This window comes from Ptiloglossa arizonensis, chromosome 2 (assembly GCF_051014685.1).
Source record: "Ptiloglossa arizonensis isolate GNS036 chromosome 2, iyPtiAriz1_principal, whole genome shotgun sequence".
Lineage (NCBI taxonomy): Eukaryota > Metazoa > Arthropoda > Insecta > Hymenoptera > Colletidae > Ptiloglossa > Ptiloglossa arizonensis.
The window spans coordinates 12,632,180-12,655,056 of NC_135049.1; the positions used below are offsets into that span (position 1 = coordinate 12,632,180).

Sequence of the window (22,877 nt, forward strand, 5' to 3'; positions counted from 1 at the left end):
CACTGGGAATACGATTACGCGTAGAAATTATTCGAGTAAACCATTTCTAGCGAAGTAGTTGTCCAGGTAAAAACTTATTCAACGTTATTCAACAATCTCTATTCATTCGCATGAAAAATCCCCCGTGAGTTTTCTTGCGAAATCGTTAACCTCAAATCTGCAGACAAGATAAATGGAATTTCTTCGAACACGATTCCTGTAAAATTTTCGAGTTCCATTTTAATGTAGAATTTCAATCGAACCTTTCGAATCTCTAACAATGTCCATTTCGGACGTTTCCAACCCGTGCCGTATAAAAATTCAATTCGATTCTCGGTCGTGCAAAATGATTTCTACGCGCAAGAGAAACAATACGCGGCCGATAAGCAGCGAGACGAACACGTATTTTCATACGTACAACTAGAATCGATCGGAACGAGACTCACGCTGGATTGTAGATACACGAATGGCCGATGCCTAGGCGTTGGATTTGATGACTTATTGACTCTGCTCCGTGTTTACCGAACTCGGTGCGACGGCCATGCGGCGCCAAGCTTCGAGAAATGCGGCCACCTTTGGAAGCGAACACATCCGAGCGACCGATTGATCGATCTCGTCTTTTTTTCTTCGCTGCTTGTTTTTCACTTTCTTACTACCTTGGTAGGTTGGATCATCGGCACGGGACAATCGTTATCGCCGCCTGATCGGCGAATCTCGATCTGTTTTCGTATACGTGTTGTACTTGGATGGTAAATCCTAGAACATTGGGGCGTAATCGCTGCCAGATGCGCGACGACAAACAAATCCCAGACCGGTGGAATACTACGAGTAAACTTGACGAATTATTCGTCCATTCGAATGTTATTATTTCAATATTTAAGCATTCGAATATCGTTACTCGAATATCGCTATTCAAATGTTTAATACCGCTGTTCAAATGTTATTGCTCGAACATTATCGTTCGAATATCAATATTCGAGTATTATTGTAAGAGATTGTACAATGCGACTTATTAAACACCTGCTAAGTAACAGATTTTTCTCTTACAATAATATTCGAATATTGCCATTCAAATGTCATTATTTTAATACTGCTGTTCAAATGTTATTGCTCGAACATTACTGTACGAATATCAGTACTCTCTTACAATAATATTCGACTATTGCTATTCAAATGTCATTATTTTAATACTGCTGTTCAAATGTTATTGCTCGAACATTATCGTTCGAATATTAATATTCGAATATTATTGTAAGAGAGTACTCGTACATTTGGTAATGTATTTGTCATCGACTGATTCGCGTCGCATACGGATAAACCGTTATTGTGACAAAAATCTGTTACTTGGCAGGCGTTTAATAAGTCGCATTGTATAATATAAACCTACATCGAGACAGTTGTACGTGAACGTGTTATATTCAGTAGCACGTTCCTATCTTACCAAACTGCAAATGTTTCATAATGCCCCCTAAATAAAAATAAAGATTAAAGAAAAACGATAGAGTACAAATTTTGCGCAATACCTTAAATGAAAATAAATTTTGAAAAGGAATGATAAACTTGATATACAGTGGTCCACTTTTCACTGTTCGAATGCTACGAATATTCAGATACATTCTAGTAGTAAAGTATTATCGTTGTACATAATTATGTATAGTTTATTTCGAACGCGACCAAGAGTCTTTATATTGGACACATTTGAAACTATGTTTTATGGAATACTATTTTACTGTGGAAACACTGTAGAATTAACGAAGAGGATCGTACAACCTTATGCTTGCGAATAAAATGTTAAATTCGTTCTACACTGTTTGTTCGATATAATCAAATGCAGTAACCTTTCGTTAAAATCTACACTGTCGGATTTGCCCGAAACGTTTCGAGAAGCCAGCGAATTTGTTCCTAGAATGGAACTTTCGTATCTCGGGTTGAGACCCAACCACGTGTGAACCGCCTGACAAGAAGAGTCAAGGAGATACACCAAGAGTGAACGCAACTGCGACCGCGTCTTACATTATAGGCACTCGGTCGTCGAGCTTCAAAGCGACGGTGCACGCGTATCGGTGCATACTATATGTTCTACACCAATCAAATATGAAGAATTGTATATTTCTCGTTGTATCTTCGAAAGAATAGTATCGTTAGATCGTGAAGATTCTACCGATGAAAATGAGACCAAACACGACTATATTCGAATTATACTTAACGGATATAAAATATCCGTTATATAATATTGTATACCGATGCGTAACGAGTTATTTTTGAAGAACTTTTTGTCACGTGTAATTAAAAATAGTCCGATCGCAGTCGTCTCAAATTCCCTCAAATTTGTAGTGTATACGAACGAAAGGAAGAAAAAGTTTGTTTAATATATCGTATGAAATTAAGAGCCATTAGAATTTCAGAATGTGAACAATCGATCGATAGTCCACGATAAAGTTATTAAATATAGTTTAATCCGATTTAGGTTTTGCTTCTTAAGATAAATAGAATTAAATAACGATCTTGAGAAACAAATGAATCGTCGAAGTGTAAATATATGTATAGCGGGATCTCTCGAAACTGGCTTGGGTTTTTTCAATTGAAAAAACTTTATATAAAATTAAACCCCACTAAAGATGGTTTTCATTCACACTTGTACAATACCGGAGATATGTATTCCAACGAACAGTTTTAAGCGGAATATTTTTATTTTCGTTTATTATTACAAAGTATATTTTTATTACAATCCATTAAATCTGTTACGACGATTAATTTATCGTTCCAATCTAATACGTTATTATATCGATTTAACGGCAACGAAACAACAAATCTTATTGTCATAACACACGCATTTATCCGGTACTATACTGTATAGTATTAACCGTGATTTGGCTGGTACAGTATTTCAGAGACGTGTAACAATAATAGAAAAAAAATATTTAAAGAATCGTTGGACGTATTAATGAAAACAATAATGCCAAATGAGTAAAATATACCCGGTAAGTTTGTCGTTATCGTGGTTTACAGTCGTTCATTGGAGATCTTCTAATTCGTTGTTTGAAAGCTAAGAAGGGAATGGACACCAACGGATCATCGCTAAACGATACCGATATTCGTAAAGTTGACGCGTAAAATCTCAACAATATCCGAATAGTCGAATTATTTCAATAATGACGCGGAGATCGCGTATCTCGGTGCATACAATCTTTATCGATGGTGGCGTAAGGTTGCATCGAAAGAAAGAATATCGGAGAGGGAAAACAAGAGCCGAGTGAGTTTAACAAATAGCCGAGGGATTAATGTTTTATTGGTACGATGATTGCAATAGTTATCTTTAATGGGCAAATAGGAATGCGCACTTCTTTTCCGTGAAAACAAGAGAATGGAATACCGATGGATGCCACACCACCGGAAGCCGACTGTGGACGATGACTGTTCTGTGTTTCTCGCAATTTTCCGTTTACATGTTTGTGATTATTCACTGCCATTACGCTCGCGAAAGTATGAGGTGGAAGTTATTTGCAACGGAAGAAATATGGGTGCACCGTTTTTATTTCATAATTCGCCGTCATCGCTGTTTATCTCTACGAGCATTTCACGCGACGAATTGCCATTGGCAACGAGACCTTTAATATTTAATATTTCAATGAAAAGAACTCGTAATTAATACGAGTATCGTAGCGAGGTAACAAGGGAACATCGTGTACTCCTGGACGATGGTATTGTTGAAACTTTGCACAAATTAATTGGTACTGTCGTACTTCGTAGCTGTTGATTTTCTACTTTAAGCGGAGACACTATCCCTTGTTACGGAGCTATCCGTTTTATTTATGAATATCTCACACTCGAATTACAAAAGTAATTAACAAATTGTTTTGGTACGTATGTATGTTTGTTTTTTTTTCGAATATTTTCTCCAACTAATATTTACAAACCGACAGAAGCAGTACACTTTAATCGAAACATTTGTATTCTTTTTTTTGTAATTTAAGAGTAAGAGTAAGATGGCCGTGAATAAAATGGATGAGTGAGATACAAGGGGTGGTTTCTCTTCCAAGTCAAAGAGTAACAACGAAATACGTCATAGTTTTTAGGTCAGATCAATGAATATTCGCGCAAGCACCATATATGCCATGATAATAGATTTGTTACGTCACATTCAAACGATAAGAATTAATAAAACAGAACAAATTAGAAAGATACGATACAATTTTTTATTTGTACCCGAAAGATCAGCGTCAGTTTAAAATGACTTAAAAATCTAACTGTTACAATGCTTGAATCGCTTATCTTTAAACGCATCCCAATTATTATTCCGCGTGCAATTACACAAAAGTTTCTTTTACACACTTCTTTTACAAGTAAAACAATCTGAATACCGATTTGAATGATACTAAGCACGAATTAACATTGCACTGTACATTCTGCTTAATGTATAAAATGTTTAAAACCATGTCTGCTTGTGTCTTTTTCACGTTTCGTACGATCTTCTCCTCGTTTGTATCGAACGCTGTTCCGATACGAAAGAAGTTAATCACTATCACCGAATTTGCACAATATTATACGTTCGGGATATCCTTGAATATTTTTAACTGTCGATCGACCGAAGTGTTTTCCACGTATCGTTTCGATGGTAACTACATCGATGGTAATTGTTGAGGATAGATCTCGTGATGACTTTTGGTACCAAAGAACGGCGTAGAAGTCGGACGAGACCCTTATGCAAACACTTTTAACCGGACATTCTGGGACCAGTCGGGCTGTATCTCTGCGGAGAACATTTCTCTTGAGCTCTTCGTTGTAACCTCTTTGTGTTTGTCTACGCTTTTATTTGTCCGACACATTCCACTATCGCTCGAATCGCACCGGTGTGGCACGGCGTAGTTAGTAAGTTGGAAAAGCGAAATTCCACGTTTCGAGTATTACTATTAACTTCGGATAAATTTCTTCGTCGTTTCTTGAGAAATAGGTGATAATACGTGAAAATACAGATGGTCGTAACAGTTTCTCCAATGGTACAGTTCGCTGTTGACGACCGATCGTTGCTAGTCCGTATTTTGGATCCAAGATTCCGGTGACGAGCGAAACGATAGAAAATTCGTGAGATTTTTTTTCAAATTTTATTCGATCGAGAAACGATCAATTTGGGAAACGTACAAACAGACGTTACGCAACTCTCATAGAATTGACACGATTTAATTAAATATGGTAATCTTCGATCCTCTCGAGCGTAGATTTTCCATTTGAAGAAATCGAACGAGTGAAAGAAAATTCATTCGATTAGGAAACTTCTTTGCTGTACACTCCATTTCTTCGTGCCCACTCCAAAACGGAATGTTCTTTACAAAACCTACATCTCGAAGAAATGCGATCGAGTATCGATGACGTGTTTGTAGATAAGAATGCCGCGAAGGTACTTTTCTAAAATGCCACACTATTTCCGATACTGTGAAACAACATGTTGCCTGTTTTTCGTTACAAGTAACGCCTACATACTTCCTTTATCTCGAGCAAGTAAATCGAAAAGTACTCGACTTCTTAGAATTCGAACCGTAAAAGAAGTCTTCCGGGAAAGTCAGCATCATTCCTCAATGATACCAATCATCGATCGTGTTTTATGCAACCGGGGAAGTACAGTGAGTAAGACTTTCTTATTACAATTTCCGTTAAGTTTCAATATGCGATAAAACCTCTTATCGAGCTTGCGATTCACCTTATGGACGAAATTGTGTCAAAGAGAATATTTATGCTGGCACGTGACACGATAGGACCGTATATTTATAAAAACGGTGTTGTAAAATTGTCTTCGAACATTGTACGACAAAATAATCGAAACGTTTCGTTTGTACGCACATAATCGTGTTACGTGTTACAAAATTATAACGTTGTTCTACGAAAGTATCATTCGATTCATTTTCTCTTCAATTATTATTATCTGGTTATAGACTTCCACAAGTTGACTAATTCGTACGATTTGCCGGAAATAAATAATCAACGAGGCAATCGATTACACTCTCAACGAAAATATATGTGAGCGACAAATATGAAAAAATTGAAACATCGCGCGAAGGCGAGATATGAAAAAGTGTTGTAAGATTTGTTGTCGATTCGATTAACCGTTATAATATTCACAAGACGAATTGATCTTCGATTTTCAAACTTTGCGTACGAGCGATCGGTGACAAAACGTATAAATGACACACTTGTTTAACCATTCAATTTTACAAACCATCTGACATTGTTCGAATAACCTTTGTACAGGTGTTTGACCCATTTTAAAATAATTCTCCAATAATCCTATCACTCCTATTTTATTTCGCGAAGTGTATACAAAATAATCTGAGAATTTTGATCAAAGACGCGTCTAAATACCGTTTAAAGTTCAAATGAATTCCTGGGAAATTGAACTAACGTTAAAAATAAATGGAAATGTTACTTACCAAAATTTATTTACAAAGTTATCTGAATAAGAGTTCAACTGCATTCCTTTCTTTTTCTCAACTTCTAAGTTGTATTTAATTGTACTATTCAAAATAATAGCTCGCATCGACAAAAATATTGTTACGTAACAACAACGGAAAGTAAAAATATTGTTTCATAATCGATAGTTGCATTGTTTATACAATGTCTGCATAAAGATGATATTGTATTGTGGAAAAAAACGTCGATATCGATTCGAAATAACATCCACGATAAGATGATTAATCTTAACCACGGTCGATATTATCTGAGTGTTGCGCCGGTTTATGAACAATCTGAAATATTTGGTGGCGTGCAAGTAATCACTCGAATCGCTGAAGTACCAAATGATAAAAATAATTCAGTCGTTCGATAAGCGAGTTTATCGATAAATAGCGGCAAAAATAAATTATAGAACAATGAAACGATCGATCAGACTTTTAACATATGCATGTTGAAACATTCGACAGTTTACGTAAGGATATAGAATCAAGCTCGTGTGTATGTAAATCACGATTTCAAACGACAATAAGAATAATGTATTATTTTGTAATAGAGTGAAAATATAGGTAAAATTTCATTATTCGGAATTTAATAGCTGGTAAACCGGCTGAGCTGGATCCATGCTTTGAAAAAAATTGATTCCCAACGATCTTCTATCAGAGACTTCGTCCGTGAATAAGACTGAATTATCGTAACGATATCTGTCGGAACAAACATAAAATACTTTGATTGTTACTATCGTTGTCTCCAATATACACGTAGTATATTCGACACGGTAAGATACTTGTAGCCCCGTTATTTTTGCCAATTTTAATTAAATTATTCGGGAACGTATTTCGAAGATACTAAATTACAAAAAAAACTGTACAAAAATTGATTGTTCAAATTGACACGATTTTGTACTAAATAATGATTTGGTTGCTCCACTCGTTGACCTAAACAATATACTCGTATATGGTATCATGGAACAAGTATAGTAGACTGTATGCTCTAACCTTCCACAGTGCCCAGTACGTGACGATAAATAAACGATAATAAATTTAAAGATTGTTCGTATTGAACGAGCATGTTTAAATCAAGTTTCATAGCACGTGATGCCTGACGCTGCGATATACGATGCACATCCAATAAGAACGTTCTCTACGAAAATTAGTGTATCGTACAATTAATTTTATCAACAAAATATCTAGGAGATATCTCAAAACACGTGACTTCGTTGAGTTTTTTGTTTATCGGCAGCGACGTTTAGAAGGAGAATGAACTGCCTGTTGCAGAGTTAGCTTTTGTTGTTAAATCATTTCTCGAACCGTTGATCTCGTAAATTTCTTCTTCTTCTTCTTCTTGTTTTTCTTCTTATTATTGTGATTATTGTTACTTTATTTGCGTTCATGTTCCTATATATAAAATATGTATTATACAGAAAAACAGTTTCAGTCAGGAACGGTCGAAGCGATCGGCTAGATCGTTCACCTTCTCCTATGTATGCTTGATTTTCAATTTTTTAAACTTTTCTTACATTCTTTCTCCACATGCTTGTACCAGACTTTTTTCACACCTATTATAAATGGCATTATACCAACAGGCGAATCAAGTTCTTAAACGTGGTATTCGATAGAAGTAGTAATGTCTACTATTTTCAGTTGCGACCAAAAACAAAACCGATCGAGAACATTTATCTCCTGTTCTAAAAGAATCCACAAACGAAAAAAACCGATAAATTATGGAACTCAATTTCTCAACGTCTCGAATACGACCGCCACAAGAGACAAACCGATAAATTAGCCTATACTAAAAGAGCAAATTAATGTAATTGCATTGTTGGAATTTATAAAACTTCTCGCTCGAATGTATTCGTTAAGCGATCGTTTTTCGTACGAAACTCGTGAATGTGTCGGATTCGTGGTTCTGGCATAACCAGACGCTGACATAATCGAGCTTTGAGTATAACACCGTTGTCACTTATCGTTTTAACAGAAATTCAGCACAGAAAGAAAAACATTCGATGTATCATTTTTAACTGGAACGTTACAAATTTGTGTACTAGCGCTTCTGACACAAAGAGGACGATACTATCGTACACTTGGATGTCGAAATTTCAGTCGAAGAAGAAAGAGATCGGATTTTTCCCGGTAAAATCGGGAAACGTTACGAAAAATTGAGGGAAAATTCTCGAGCGACAACTCTAAAAGTAATTGATATTTATGAATTTTTTTTAAGAACTACTGTCAACATTTGATTATATTTTTTGGAGGATACAAGGAGGTACTTTTAAATTGTACCAAAAATTTCGTTACGTAGATTCTTTCCATTATTTATTAATCAGTGTAGAACTTGTTAACATTTTCGACGATGTAATCTCTGTTGGCGTACCGTGTAGCATCTGTCGTATTCATCTGATAGCGAAATAAAAAGAAATTTCTCAAAGTTAGTGCATGCTGACATTGAACCTGATTTAAAGTAAAAAAAAATAATAACTCGGAGAATTTGTAGCATTTGAAAAGAAAATGAACTTTTTCCTTAGATTGTGAATGAAAGAATAAAATTAAAATTTTAGATTCAGTCCCTGGAGAATTGTACAACGAATAAAACGAGAAGTTTGAAAGTGATCGATCGATTAATTTTCAAATTATCTTGAACGCTAGTTTGAAAAATGTGCTTTTAAGGAAAACGCGTTTAAAGCTTTTAGCGAAGTTTCAAGATACTTACAATTAAAAAATCGATCTAAAGAGTTAGTCGACTATACTGGCACCATAAAGTAAACTAACTTCTCTCTTCCCCAAAAAGGTCTTGTTGAGTGATTTTCGCCATTTTACGAACCGTACGAGGTTCCTTTGTACCGTCTGAGCATTTTTCAATACGAGAATCAAATATTATACAATGCTGCCCAATTACAATGTTCATTGGTTCGCCTATTTTCAAAATAGAACAGAAGAGGTAATTCCAATAGTCTTTGGCCCACAATGGAGATTCTTTGGAGGTACATGTGAAACGGTAGTATTGAAGCTTCGTTTTAAGCATCGCTCTGACAAATTATCTTCAGAAAAGTCTTCACGAATCGTCGACAAACGATTTTGAATACGTTCGGTGAAGCAACACTGATGTTTCAATTCTTCTACTTTTTCGATCGCTTCTGCTTCCGCTGATCGCTAATTGTTTCGCGCGTCTCACAAAACAAGCAATCGGTCCGTTATCGTTGGCAATAGGACCTTAAAGTTTCAAGAGCGTATCCGTAAAATGTACTTTCGATTCGCGAAGAAAAACTACAAATCGATACTTCGTACCCGTTACGGGAGAATCTGTTACACGCTGAGCGAGTAATACGATGACGGACGCGAGATGCAAAACGAGTGACGATTTTCGACGAACGTTGCAAACCGGATGAATTTTCGAGTTCCGTTCTCGTTCGAGACGTCCACGGGACCTCACCGTTGAAAAGAATAAAAGAATAACGCACACGGGGAATGGATTTCCGAGCAGAGTCGGAAGTCAACCAACAGCCTCTTCCATTTAGCCGGCGTACTCGAGCGCTCGGTTTTATGGGCAGTAAGATCAGGCTGATCCTCGATTAAATGATTCTTAGGCACGGCTTATGCGAGGCAACTCGATAAGACGGCTTTGCGCCGGTACGACGGGTACTTGGCGCTTGCGTAAAGAGCCGTGTTAAGTCCTCCGATTAACCGCGCACGCATTCGCGTGGGCCAGTCTCATCGACACGTGGGCAATACCACGTCGACACGTGGACTACGTAACCTTCGTACGGTGAACCACGTGGTTGAACCTCCTCCACCTCCTCCTCCTCCTCCTCCTCCGCTTTGTGAACGGCTGCCCGCTTTTCAAAAGGAGCCTGATCTTTTGTTCATCTCCGGCGCACGTTCGTTCTTGGTACAGTACGTATTTCCCGCGAATGAATCATTGTTATTCCGCTAGCTTCGGTAACGGACACTTTCAACCGGACACTTTTTCGTTACAAGTATTTCCCGTATTCGTCGTCGATTACGTTCACCTCGTCTCGTCTCGTTGCTACGACGGTTGCTCGTTACGTTTCTTTCGCACGCGTTAAATACGAGTCGCGTGGTAATAGGATATCGCCAAAGCAAATCATAGTTTCTAATCAGAGATCCGTTCTCGAGTAACGAAACGACGCGAATTTTTACAACTGTCCTTTCTCGTATTTATAGAATTTGTCCGCGCGAGAAGATCGAATTTTCGCGTTTCTCCTTTCACGCGTGAAGTTGTATCTTTCGATTCTCGTAGTTACAATCGCACGGTCGAACGAAATGGAAAAATCTTACATTTTGTCGATCGGATTCAACGTTTATACCACGGAGAATGCCAGTCAGTGCGAATTCGGTATTAAATTCGATCGTTGTTGTTAAATACAAATCGAATAAATATACCGCCGGTATTTTTCCTTTCGGTGGAATACATTTTTGTGTTCGAGAGATTGTTTTGCTTCGACTATCAGTCGGCGAGTATTGTTTGCAGTTTTAACTCGCTCGAACTCACAATTGGTCAATAATCTGTCTTGCATTTCCAGCCATCGAATTCCTCGAACGATATTTATTTTTAACGTTCGAATTCTCGCGCAAAGCCGGCTCGCGCGATACGATTCGTATCATGGACACGAGACAGCACCTGGAAACCGAGAAAAAGAGCGGGACCTCCCATTGTGATCGTAGAAATGGTCGCGCGAATCGATATTAGCGGCATATTCGATGAAAATGGAGCACGCATTCGTCTAATCGCGGTTCGGTACCGGTATAGGTGTATCTGCAAACAATAAATAAGGCGCGATAACGAGGGAGTAACGACAACGAACGAAGTGCAATCTTATCGAAGGCACGCCGATGTCTCGAATTTATTTTCCAATCAGCGTCAGTGTTTCCATTATACGTACGATTACCGCTTACATATAGACGTGCACGTTCACGGAGATGTTCGCGTGTGCGCACATTCGCATATATATTTCACCGCTCGGACATCAATACTTTTCGTTAATTTAATACGAAAGAACGAATCACGGGGATGTACGGATCATCGACGCGACGATTCAAATACGCACCGCATAAACCTACTACACAAAGTCGTACAAGTTTAATTCGTAGCCGTTATAAATACACATTGTACTAGGTATACCGACTTAACCGATTTTTCAAAAGATCGTTCTATTTTACACCGGTATTCTTCGTGTCGATCTTTCGCTGGTCGATTTTTTATCGCGAATCGATTTCTTCGTGGCAAAATCGAATCGGTTACGAAGACGATACAATTGCTTTTCTTTAACGCGCAAAAGTTTTCTTTAACAATTTTTCTTTACGTACCGAGGCACGTGTAAAGCAATCCGATACGGTGTGTACAAATGAAATTGCCCGAGAATGCCGATATCGAGTCGATTTTTCAAGAAGAATATCGATATTTTTACACCGGTACGTCGATCTTTTATTTTGTCGATTTCTCCACGGTTGAATTTTTTGCAATTCGAACCGAACACCGAATAAAGGAAATGAGACATTTGAGGGGAAAAGGAAACGTTAAATTTCGCGCGATTTGTGCAATGAAACAATTGCATCTAAACTTGGATTTCATGGATTTCAACGATATTCGAATGTATCGTGAAAGTGTGTATCAAATGTTTAATATCGTTTCATATAGAATCTTCGAGTTGGAGCACTTTTCACGGTGCACGTTTCGTTTAATTTGTAACGAGACGTAAAGAGAATTAAATAGAATTTAATGGAACCGAAATCCAGACTTACATTACCATCGTCTCGACCGACTTGAAGGGTTTCACATTATTTCCCTATACGCGCGTACTTTTCATTCCACGGTTCAGTGATTGACGGCGAAGGAATCGAAAGAGCATCGGGACAGTCATCGTCAATGGAAATCTTGTGAGACTCTCCACACTTTCTGCGAACAGAAAATCCATTCACACGTTTGCGTCCATTTGAACAACAAGGGGGCAGTCTGTCACTTATCGAGGCGCCGTCCTAACGCGTCTATTACTTGTTTGCAAATATTATCTTCGTAGTTTAGAACATTTTCTTGACGACGTTCCTGCATCGTTTCGTCCGACTCGCGTTTGGCTTGCATTCCCGCCGGATTATAGCTTCTTTATAAAACTTTATAGAGGTACTCCATCGTCGAACGTTTCACTCGTGGAAAGCTTCGAAGCCGCGTCGGTAACTGGTTTCTCTTCACCGTTAAAGAAATTCATTTTTATACGTCGGTCCACGTCATCGCGATGCAAACGTTCGAATTTCCGTCCTTACCGATTAAACGTGGCAACGTACGTACGCGCGAATGGACGCGCGACGCGTGAAAAATGAAAACGCGAACGAAATATTTATCCACGCGCGTAAGATGTAAATGTGATTCGAGCCGGCCAAATGTTGAAAAATACGCGATCCGTGGACAATTCGGTATCCACGGCAGTGGTCAACGACGCGAAAAGTTTGAGAACCGCTGCGATGGCCACACATGCAGTATTATTGTTGCAGAGTGGGTCTCTCGTCTCAGAAGACGAGCTGTTGTTGTAAAGGCGCGAATGTTATTGCAGCGGAAAGTTGTGGTGTCACAAAGCTGCGGTGGGTCTCGCGGCATTCCGGCTGTTGTGCGGATCACCTAAAGATATCGTCACTGGCAAATAGGTCTTCCTCACGGTTGTGAAAAATCGCTAACAATCCGTCTGTAAATTTGCCGTGGGAGAGCCCCGTAACCGTGACAACTTGCAACATTCGACACACATTCTTGCGGTTATAGGAGCTCGAGTTTCACGGGCAGCCTCCTAAAAGATATTATTACCGTGGATCGAAACTCGCGTTGTTTATCAGTTTCAATGTCCTTTTAAGCGTGCACGTACGTCTTCATTTTTCCTCAACACCGACTAACAACGATCATGCTGCGCCTTTATCGTGTCCGTACGCTTCTTGGAAGATACTGACTCGACTTTGGAAAATTTACTCACGCATTTCGATGAATTTAACAACGGTCATGGAAGTCGAAACAACTTTTGTCATCGTACGAAACGTACTCTACACGATGTTCGAATCAGGAAGTAACTTTCTTGGCTTTTATTCGGAGAAACTTTTACGTTTCGTTTATAGTATAATTTCATGCGTTACGAAGACGTATATACAGGGTGTTCGGAGAAATTGGGACCAAATTTCTACTACGTGTTACCGAGATCGAACGAATGAATCGTACAAGCATTCAAGTACTTAAAGTTTTACAATTTTTTACGCACAATACGTATACGTATTATAAATTCTCGATAATAATTATCGTTTGCATAGCCTCCTGGATCATCTGACCTAATACCTCTGGACTTCCACTTACGGTGTCACGTGAAAGAGTTGGTTTGTAAAAATACGATGGAAACGGAAGATCAACAACGGGATTGTATTCAACGTCCGTTTACTATCATTTACGATGCAGTTGGAATATTTGAAAGAGTTTGACGAATTCGACGAACGAAATCCTACATTTTTGTAAAAGGAAGAATTTTCGTACGCGTCTTACAACGATTGCAATAAATCACAAATATCTTTAAAAGCTTCTATTTTTTCAATAAAGAATTTTTGAACACAAGTTTACATGAACTTTTTCGTATATTTTAGCTCGGTAAAACGTAGTATAAGGTATCGATCCAAATCTTTTTAGACACATTCGTACATACATACACACACACGTATACACACTTTTCATTCAGCGATTATTTCGTTACCTGTTTGGATACACGCATAATAGACCAGACAGCGCGAAATTGGATAAAATATGATATAGATACCATAACGTGAATTTGAACGTCTCAGTTTCCAGACATTGCATAAAAATAAAATACACAATTTTCTTGCATCGCTGTAGTCATTTGTATCATAAACGAATATACAGTGTGCACTGACGACACTTTTAGTACCGGTCGTGCTTTTAATATCATACGGTATGAATACTAGATCGGAAGAATCTATATAACCCAACTGTGTTGTCTCGTACATTTTAATATTTTATTTCGTCTGTAGTTGCAGGATATTTAAATTGCAAAATGGAATAATTGCCACGTAAATGACAACGTAAACTTGCTAACAATTTTAAATACACGAGTAAAAATATTTTTTAACGAAAATATACGAGAAACGAGGGAGTGAACGTTTAAAAAAATTGACTCGACAGGTCTCGGTTGATTTCGTAAACGATCGAAATTTCATTTGCGTTGTACACTTGTGATCAGTTTACACTTTTGGAAATACTTTTCGTATATTTCTTCGTTTCGGTATCCAGATGTCGAAACGTGAAATAGAAAGCGATTGTCTGGTACGAATACTGCGAAGGGAGAGAAATTCGGACTGGCGGTGTTGTTTGCTGTGAAAATTTGTAGGTTTTCTCGACGATTCGTTCCAGAGTATGTATGCCAACGAGAATAGGTGATCGCAAAGTATGGATTCTTGACAAATTTTAAGATTGACGTAAGAATCTCCGAAATCGTTGGTAATAATTCGACGAACCATTCAGGACCACACAGGATCGAGGATATAACCTTGGAGGGTCCTGACTTCTGAGATGAAGGTATACATATACCTCGTGGCACGTTACGATGAAATAAAACGTGAACGTACCTGGTATGCCTCCATCCGCTTTCGATATCCTCTCGTGGATCCTACGGGACATTCTCAGCCGCGTCGTTACGTTAATGGGACGGACTATTATTTAATTCCACTAAATTGCCACCCGGCCCCTGAAACAGGCGTAAAACGTCTTAAAAATCGCCGCGGGACTTTCTTACTCCCGAATTCTACGAAAAAACTGACACAGCCAAACGAATAACGTAAGAAATGTCCTATTCGTTTTTCAGCAGTAACAATCACCGTTCTATTAATTTATCGAAACGCCTGAATAGGTAATCAGTGCATTCCTTTATATTTCATTTCAAAATTACCAACACTTGTGACAATGTGTTCTCCCTATCGCGGTATATTTACACAAAGGGTGGACAGTTGAGTAGATTTACAGATACAATTTCTTTTTTTCTCACCTACAAAAGGAAACTAATGTTTCGAGTATTTAATCAATATTTACAGTTTTAGTTACAATTTAAGACTTTCAAAAAATAATTCTTCACGCATAGTTTAATTAAACGAACTTTCGCTGCGACAGAGTTTTCCATAAATCTTATTTACGTAGGTATAGCAACTTTTCGTTAGAATTTTACCAAATTTCGCGTCACTGCTTACGAATTATTAAGGAAAGTATCCTACTTGTTTGTTACAGTTTATAAACGAGTATAAAAACACAAATATAGCGGGCGATTTTGAGTTCAATTTGCCGTATATTATATATCTGCAGTTTCGTTCAATGTAAACAACTGTTACCGGAAAGAATAAATCATTAATCGAAAGACATTGGCCATGTCTAGCGATAATGTTCAACTTGAAAAATATACCGATGTCATTGTAGAAGACACAAGTTTACGGTAACTTTGCCACCTATCCTCGATTTTAGAGAAGGAAAGGGACGATTAGAATGCTTAGATATTGCACAGCGAGCTTATGTGCGGGAGTTGAGTCACGTCGCGGTGTCGCGCGAAAGCAAAGGAAGAGAAGAAAGGAGAAAACATTAAAAGAATATATGTAAGAGAGCGGGCCGCAACCGCAAACTGATTAAATGCGGTCTGCCGGGCTATGCCGCTGCGCCACAGGGCTCACAAGTATCGGTCTCGTGTAAGCTACAGGTAACCCTCGTATAACACGGTACTTGAACAACGTGAACTTCAAATTTCTACTTTCGTGTATCGTGTCCAATTCAATTGTAGATTTTATTTGTCATTTTTAATACGTAATCTCGTGCCTGTGTATGCATCATCGTTCATTTCGCGATTTGAATGCTACACTTGCACAAATTAAATAAAAGTGTATTCCTGTTTGTCGTGTCGTGTTGTATCGTTTATAAAATTAAAAGTAACTCTAAACAATTGAAAAAAAGATATGGAACACAGCCTCGTTTTTTCTATTAAATCCGAGTCTCGCATAACGCGATTTATATAACCCAGCATTTCTATGGAACGGAATACCCGTATTATACAAGGGTTACGTACACAAGTTGAAGGAGAACCCGTATGATGTATGGATATACATTTACAATGTAAAGTATTCTTTGCAGATACACATGCTGTACTTTATATTCATCCCTTTTAATAGCCTCTTTTGCATCTCCAAACTACTTTTATAATAATTGGTTCTTATCTACGTATGCAAAGATCAGCTTTACCAACTTTCGAACTCGATTCATTTTTCATGTTAGAATATTAAATTAAAGACGATAAAGTTCGATTTAACTCAAACCGCAATGAGGGAAAATGAAAAAAAAAATTATATTTTCATACATTTAGGATGTCGACGTATATATTATTGAAAATATTTAATCGTACAACTGTATATTAGGTATAAGGTCATTCTTGGAACATGAACATACATGAACATCTGTATATAGTTTGCATAACGTGTATAATTGTCTGTAAATTTATGTTCCTGTGCTAATGAATTTGAAGTTATTTTCCGATTATCATAGATTTCAACATTTTTACACGCAGAATATTATTTGAACAAAACTTCGTGACAAGGGTCCAAATTAACGGTCAAAAATTTATACGAAAATTACTCGTAACTTCGCTCTGGAAAGTCTAAACAAAATAAATATAACTTACACATTATCGAGCGTTAGTTAACAGAGAAACGAAACAAGTTCGTTACTTTATATTTTAAAATATTGACTTTATCGTTATAAATCGTCAAAGTGTACGCGAACCCGGCGTATTTTCGATTATCAGATTCGATTGTTTCAAAAACGAAAGCTCACGTAAGAAAATGTTATTTCCTCGAAAGAAGTGCTCTACCGGTGGGTTGTCTCACGTATTTTGAAACACCTTGTATTTTATACGACCAAAGCAATTGCCGTTCCTCTTTCAATTACCGTCTCCTCTTCACGGCGTAACAGAAATGTCAATAACAGCTGCTCAGTCGCATTATTAACATCGTACGTACATATCTTGAATTCGGTCTGTTGTACAAATCATGACATAATTTGATAGTTGCATAATTGAGGCAATTTAAAAGAAGAAAATAAATATAAACGTATTTTCGTTCGATCGCTTAAAATAATAAGACGGTAACATATATTTTAATATTTGCGATTCCGAACGATAATGTACAATTAAAAAATAATTCAGATACGACAATTCGCCTTTATAACCGACGTTCACGAATTTAACACTTGTTCCACTTTACTCGTCCAATAAAAATCGTGTTCCCTACAAGAAAGTTGCGCGTAAATTATTTAATTAATATGGCAGAGTGTAATCGATGATCGTATATTTTACCTCGGAATATTCAAAGATATGGAATATACATAATTATACAGTCTACTTTTTCGTGCATGCAAATATTTTAATCACTCTTCAAGGTTCTTCAGGAAGGTCATTTTAATGGAATCGCATCAATGGGATTACGGAAATCAATGCAGAAAATGTAAATAGAATTTACTTTGTAGAAACGATCGGTGTTGGATGCAATTGTATCGATCGTAATAAATAAATTTTTATTCTTCCGTCACGATTAAACTTTTGTTCCGATGAAAGTTCATTCGAATAAAATTTGTTGTCGAGGAATAAAAAATTGTTTGTAATCATTACCGAATCAACGCACAAAATATTATACAACGGTCAACGTAATCAAAATCTGCAAAATGTACAATTTTGCATCACAGTAAAGAATGATTATAAAATAGTATTCCCTTTCTCGAACTTAATATTATTATTATCAAATTTTACTATCAATTATTCGAATACTATAATATTAATAATATTATTCGAATACGAATAGAATAATTAACTACGAACGACGAATAATTGTTATCGGAACAAATTATTTTTTATTTCGCTAATTAAATAAATATTTGTTCAAAATTATTCCATGTCTATATTAACGAATTTATGTCAACATTTTATAAACTAACGATCTCTTTTTCAAATATGACATCGTTCTTGATTATAAAAATGTATCGTTATAAAATCGTTTAACGTCAAATTTAATGTTAAACTGTCCGAAATATTCTTCGAAATTTATTGGATATTCCAGATCTTCTATTTATTGATCACGTCATATCTGTACGTATAATTGTATAAAACTGATAATGGAATATTTCAAACGATGTTCGAATTAATATTAATTTCTTTAGACATCGAGATGATAAAATAACTTTCGATCGAATTCCATTTAGTAAAGTTTACGATATGTGCAATTTTAGGAAAGTACAGTACGCAAATGGATTATAGATCTGAAATAGAGAATTTAGGTATTTTAAATCCAAGAATAAAAAAAATGTCGTCGACTATTTAACGTGGAAAAGCGAAGATTCGATAATTAACGGTTCATCGTTCAATCAGTTTACACTATATCCGTGACTATTAATTCACAGCAAATTTTATTAGATTTTACCTTAATCTTTATCAGTAATCATGAATCGACCATTGTCTATTTTCTCGATTCGAATTCTTCTCATCGAAGGCCATCCGAGCGATCAAAATCTATCGAAGATAATACACGTTACCGATGTAATAACACGTATTGACAAAACGCTACTCGACAAATCCTATTCGTAACGTTAATATCTAGTAATATTATTAGAATCGACATAGCGAATCAAAAGTGTGGTTAAAATGTTAACATTTACTGCAATAAATAAATATCAGCGATACAAATTACTCTCGATGAAAACTTATCGTTAAAATGAAAAACGAATGGAGACCAACATTCAGCAGTGCGTGTACCAAATGCAAAACTTTTAAGTAATAATAATTCTTAACGGAATCGTTGAAATGCCAGCGATCGCGTAATTGTTTAATACGCGTGTAACACAATGGTGAAAAATCTGTTCAAGTATTTCGTGATTGTGTCACAATTGTTACGTTACCTTACAGTTAAATGAAATACACTTGCGTATAGATGAGTTTCAATACGTTTAAAATTTGACCGATAGAAGATTAACGCGTAAAACTTCGTCGCCCTGTTTAATTTTCTATCGTAAGAAATAAAATTTGAATTTTATTGCATCGAAGGAAAATATACGACTAGATCCGTACAAGTGGCCGAATACGTATTACAGTCTTGGGTCGTAAAACCGAAACTACGGTGCAATTCAGTTGCTTCGTCTTTGTGAAGCGAGGATGAAAACGAAGATTTCCAGACTGCCGAACGTTTTCGCCTCTAACTGATAAGTAAGACAAAGGTCCTGTTGCATTGTTCGATGATTTATACCGCTGTAGGTTTCAGGTACTCCAGTCAGGTATTTTCGTAAACTCGACCCATACCACGGTATCGGTACTTGTCACCTTTGGGAATTAAGTGTGCACCCCAATTCGCTCTTATTCTCCACTCAGCTAAGGTCTACCCGTTTCTCTTTCGTACCGACTTCTCGTCTTCGGCAGTACCTAACTGCTTGTTCTGCTCTTTCCGGGGCAACTCGGAAACGGTGTAACGCGTCGTTAGGTAGCTCGACACCAATGGGTCAGATAGTCGAGATAAAAAAATCATGTCTCGTAATGATCAAACGTGCCGATCTTCAGGGACGTACTTAGAAACACTCGCAAGATTTACCAAAGTTATTTGAAAACAACAAAAATGTTATTTAATTTCCTAATTAGTACAATCGATAAACTGTTTAGGATTGCGTAATCGGTGTACCTACGTGCCAGGAGCTGAAGATTTCACGTAGCATTTACACGAAGACGAACGCGCAAATATCGAGAGAATTATGTCAATAAGTTACGATCCTGCGAGGTGTCAAATTTTCTCACACAACCGCCTTGCTCCCGTCGAAGGAAAAATTAGACCATTTGGAGCGAGATTTGGCGGCAACCGGTTGGAATTTTAACAAGACCGAAATGAGAAAACCTCGACTCGACTACCTTCCATAAATCTATACCGACGATCTTTTTTCCAACTGATTCCAAGCATGGACGAAAATTAATTAAGGTTGGCAAACGTACAGCTTTTCCAAAAATACAATCGTTCTTCGTTCTTCGAGAGGGATCGATGCAAAGCATATTCCTGCACGAATGGTTGGAAACAGTTATCGGGTAAAACTACCGAGAACTATGGATTTAATTCTATTTCGCGCCGACTCTGTTCTCGCACACGTAAACTTATGGATCGTTAAATTTCATCGATTCGATAATTAACGGAAAATTGATTTCGGTACGATTGTAATCGCGAGCGAACGATCGTACGAAAAACACGATGGAGCACGTGAGTGAAAATCGTACGTAAAGTTTGCGTATCGGTACTATCTAGAATACCGGCTATCACGTTTCTTGGGCATAAGCAAAGCACAACTGGCCGTAAACTTGATAAACGGTAGAAAAATGAAACGCGTGTTCGTTAGGCACGGATTACGCGCAGCCTAGGGTAGATTGGCCAAGTTATGGGGTCACCTTTCTATAACCGCCATTTAAATTATTTCATCTAATAACGAAGAAACGTGCGACGAGTCGCGAGCAAAACAGTTTCGGTATCAAATTTGGACGTTACCTCTACGCAACGGTGGACAAACGTTCCACATTTGTTTACACTTATTCCTTAAAAATAAATACCAGAAGGTGAACGTATCGTTCGAGTATAAAAAACCCAACTAATTGTCGGGTCTAGATTCGTCTTGTGTCTATTGAAGAAACTTAAATACCAATATCGAGGAATCGAACGGACTTGGACTTTGTACGGTACATTTTCGATTAATCGGTAATCGATTCATCGTATTCGACGTCCGAGAGAAACGTTTCGCAAATAAAAGAGACGTTGAGCAATGCGGTGCTTCAATGTGGAACGATTTTTAAGATTAAACAACTTGGGAAACGATTGAACGAAGTTACGCGATAAGCTCGAAGCGGCAGTAATTGGTACATTTACCCTATGCACGATATTCCGAGGCAAGCGTATGCGAAAGGCTCGCGCAATGTAATTCTCCACCACTGGCGACGCAGTGACAGACTGCACGGAACGAGCGTAACCCGACAACATTCTGGGGGACATTCTGGCGATCGCGCGGGCGTCACTCATAATCGCGGTTCGATTGATAATTAATTATCTCGTTGTTGGGTCGGCAATCGTTCGCGTCGATGGTAAGTTTTGTCAGTCGGTTTCTCATTTTCGGCCGTGCGAGATGAGCCAACTCTCGTCGTATGCACGCACGCACACCTCGCGTTTCTTTTGCGTTTTCGCTCGTTGGACGACCGAACCGGACTTCCGTCATCGGAACGGTGCAACTTTAACATTTATCGAAATATATTAAAAATAACCGCGTGCCGTTGACTCTGTTGAGAAAATAAACCTCGACTGGCGGGAATTGCGTAACAACGTCGCGTCATCCGCAGCCGAGTGAATACGGAAAAGAAGACGGTCTATAGGTGTGTATCGTAATTTATATCGCGTAACCGTCATCCTCGCTGCAAAATAAAACGAGAAGAGGACAAAAAGGAACGATAAACATCGATGGAACGAAAAGAAAAGGAGAGAACCGAACGTTGGGACACGGAATGCGCGGCCGTGCATCAATGTTTGTTCCGTGAGATCGGTAGATCGGAACGTTTTGAAACAAATGTGGCAAATGGTCTGGTTGAGCAAACACCGAAGGAAGTGTGCAATTGGTCGCGTGTTCGTACGCGAAGATAAAACGAAAAGAGGGAAATGCACGACGATACAGGACACAGCGATAAGTGACGCGGGAATCGAATTAACGCCGCGATATCGACACGAACAATTAAGACCGTCGAGAATTAGCATAGAATCGTAAACGAACACTAGTCTCGACGTATACTCCGTACGAGCTGCGAATTATCGGGAAACAACATCTGTGCGCGACTCGTTTCACCGAGTGTTCCGTTTCTAACTTATCGATTGCAACGAAAGAGGAAAACTCGACTCACCGCTGGGGACAATATCGGAGCCACGTTGCGAAGAAACCAGCGAAAAGTGTCACGTTTCTTTTCTCTACCGCGAAACGAAAGACGTTCGTTACGGTGAACGACGACGACGACGATCGATCGATTAAACCTCGAGGAAACTGTTAAACGAGGAACGAGTTCTCGCTTACCCCTTGCTATGGCTTTCACGAGTCACGGAGCGATTGTACCAAACTACTTTCGTCCGCGAAACGTGTTCGGTATCTTTCGGTACCGTGCACCCTCGAGGATGAAAGAGGATCGGTAGGATCGGAACGGTGTTCGCGGGCGGGGGTTCGAGGGTGAGGTAGTAAAGATTTAAAGCATAAGTGAGAAAACGTTAGAAAAAGGGGTAGGAGATAGAAAGAAGCGAAAGGGAAGGGGTAGTAAGGGAGGGGGGTAAAGTAACGGCGATGGAGGGGCAGGCTCGTGTACGCAGCGAGTGGAGGGGTGGCAGGAGAGGGGTGGG

General features: G+C 38.1%; 1 protein-coding gene across 1 annotated transcript in view; it reads left to right on the plus strand.

Moving 5' to 3' along the window:
- The window catches only part of LOC143155090 (fibroblast growth factor 18), a 188,296-nt gene that overhangs the window by 76,080 nt on the left and 89,339 nt on the right, over nt 1-22,877 (plus strand). The window lies entirely within an intron of this gene.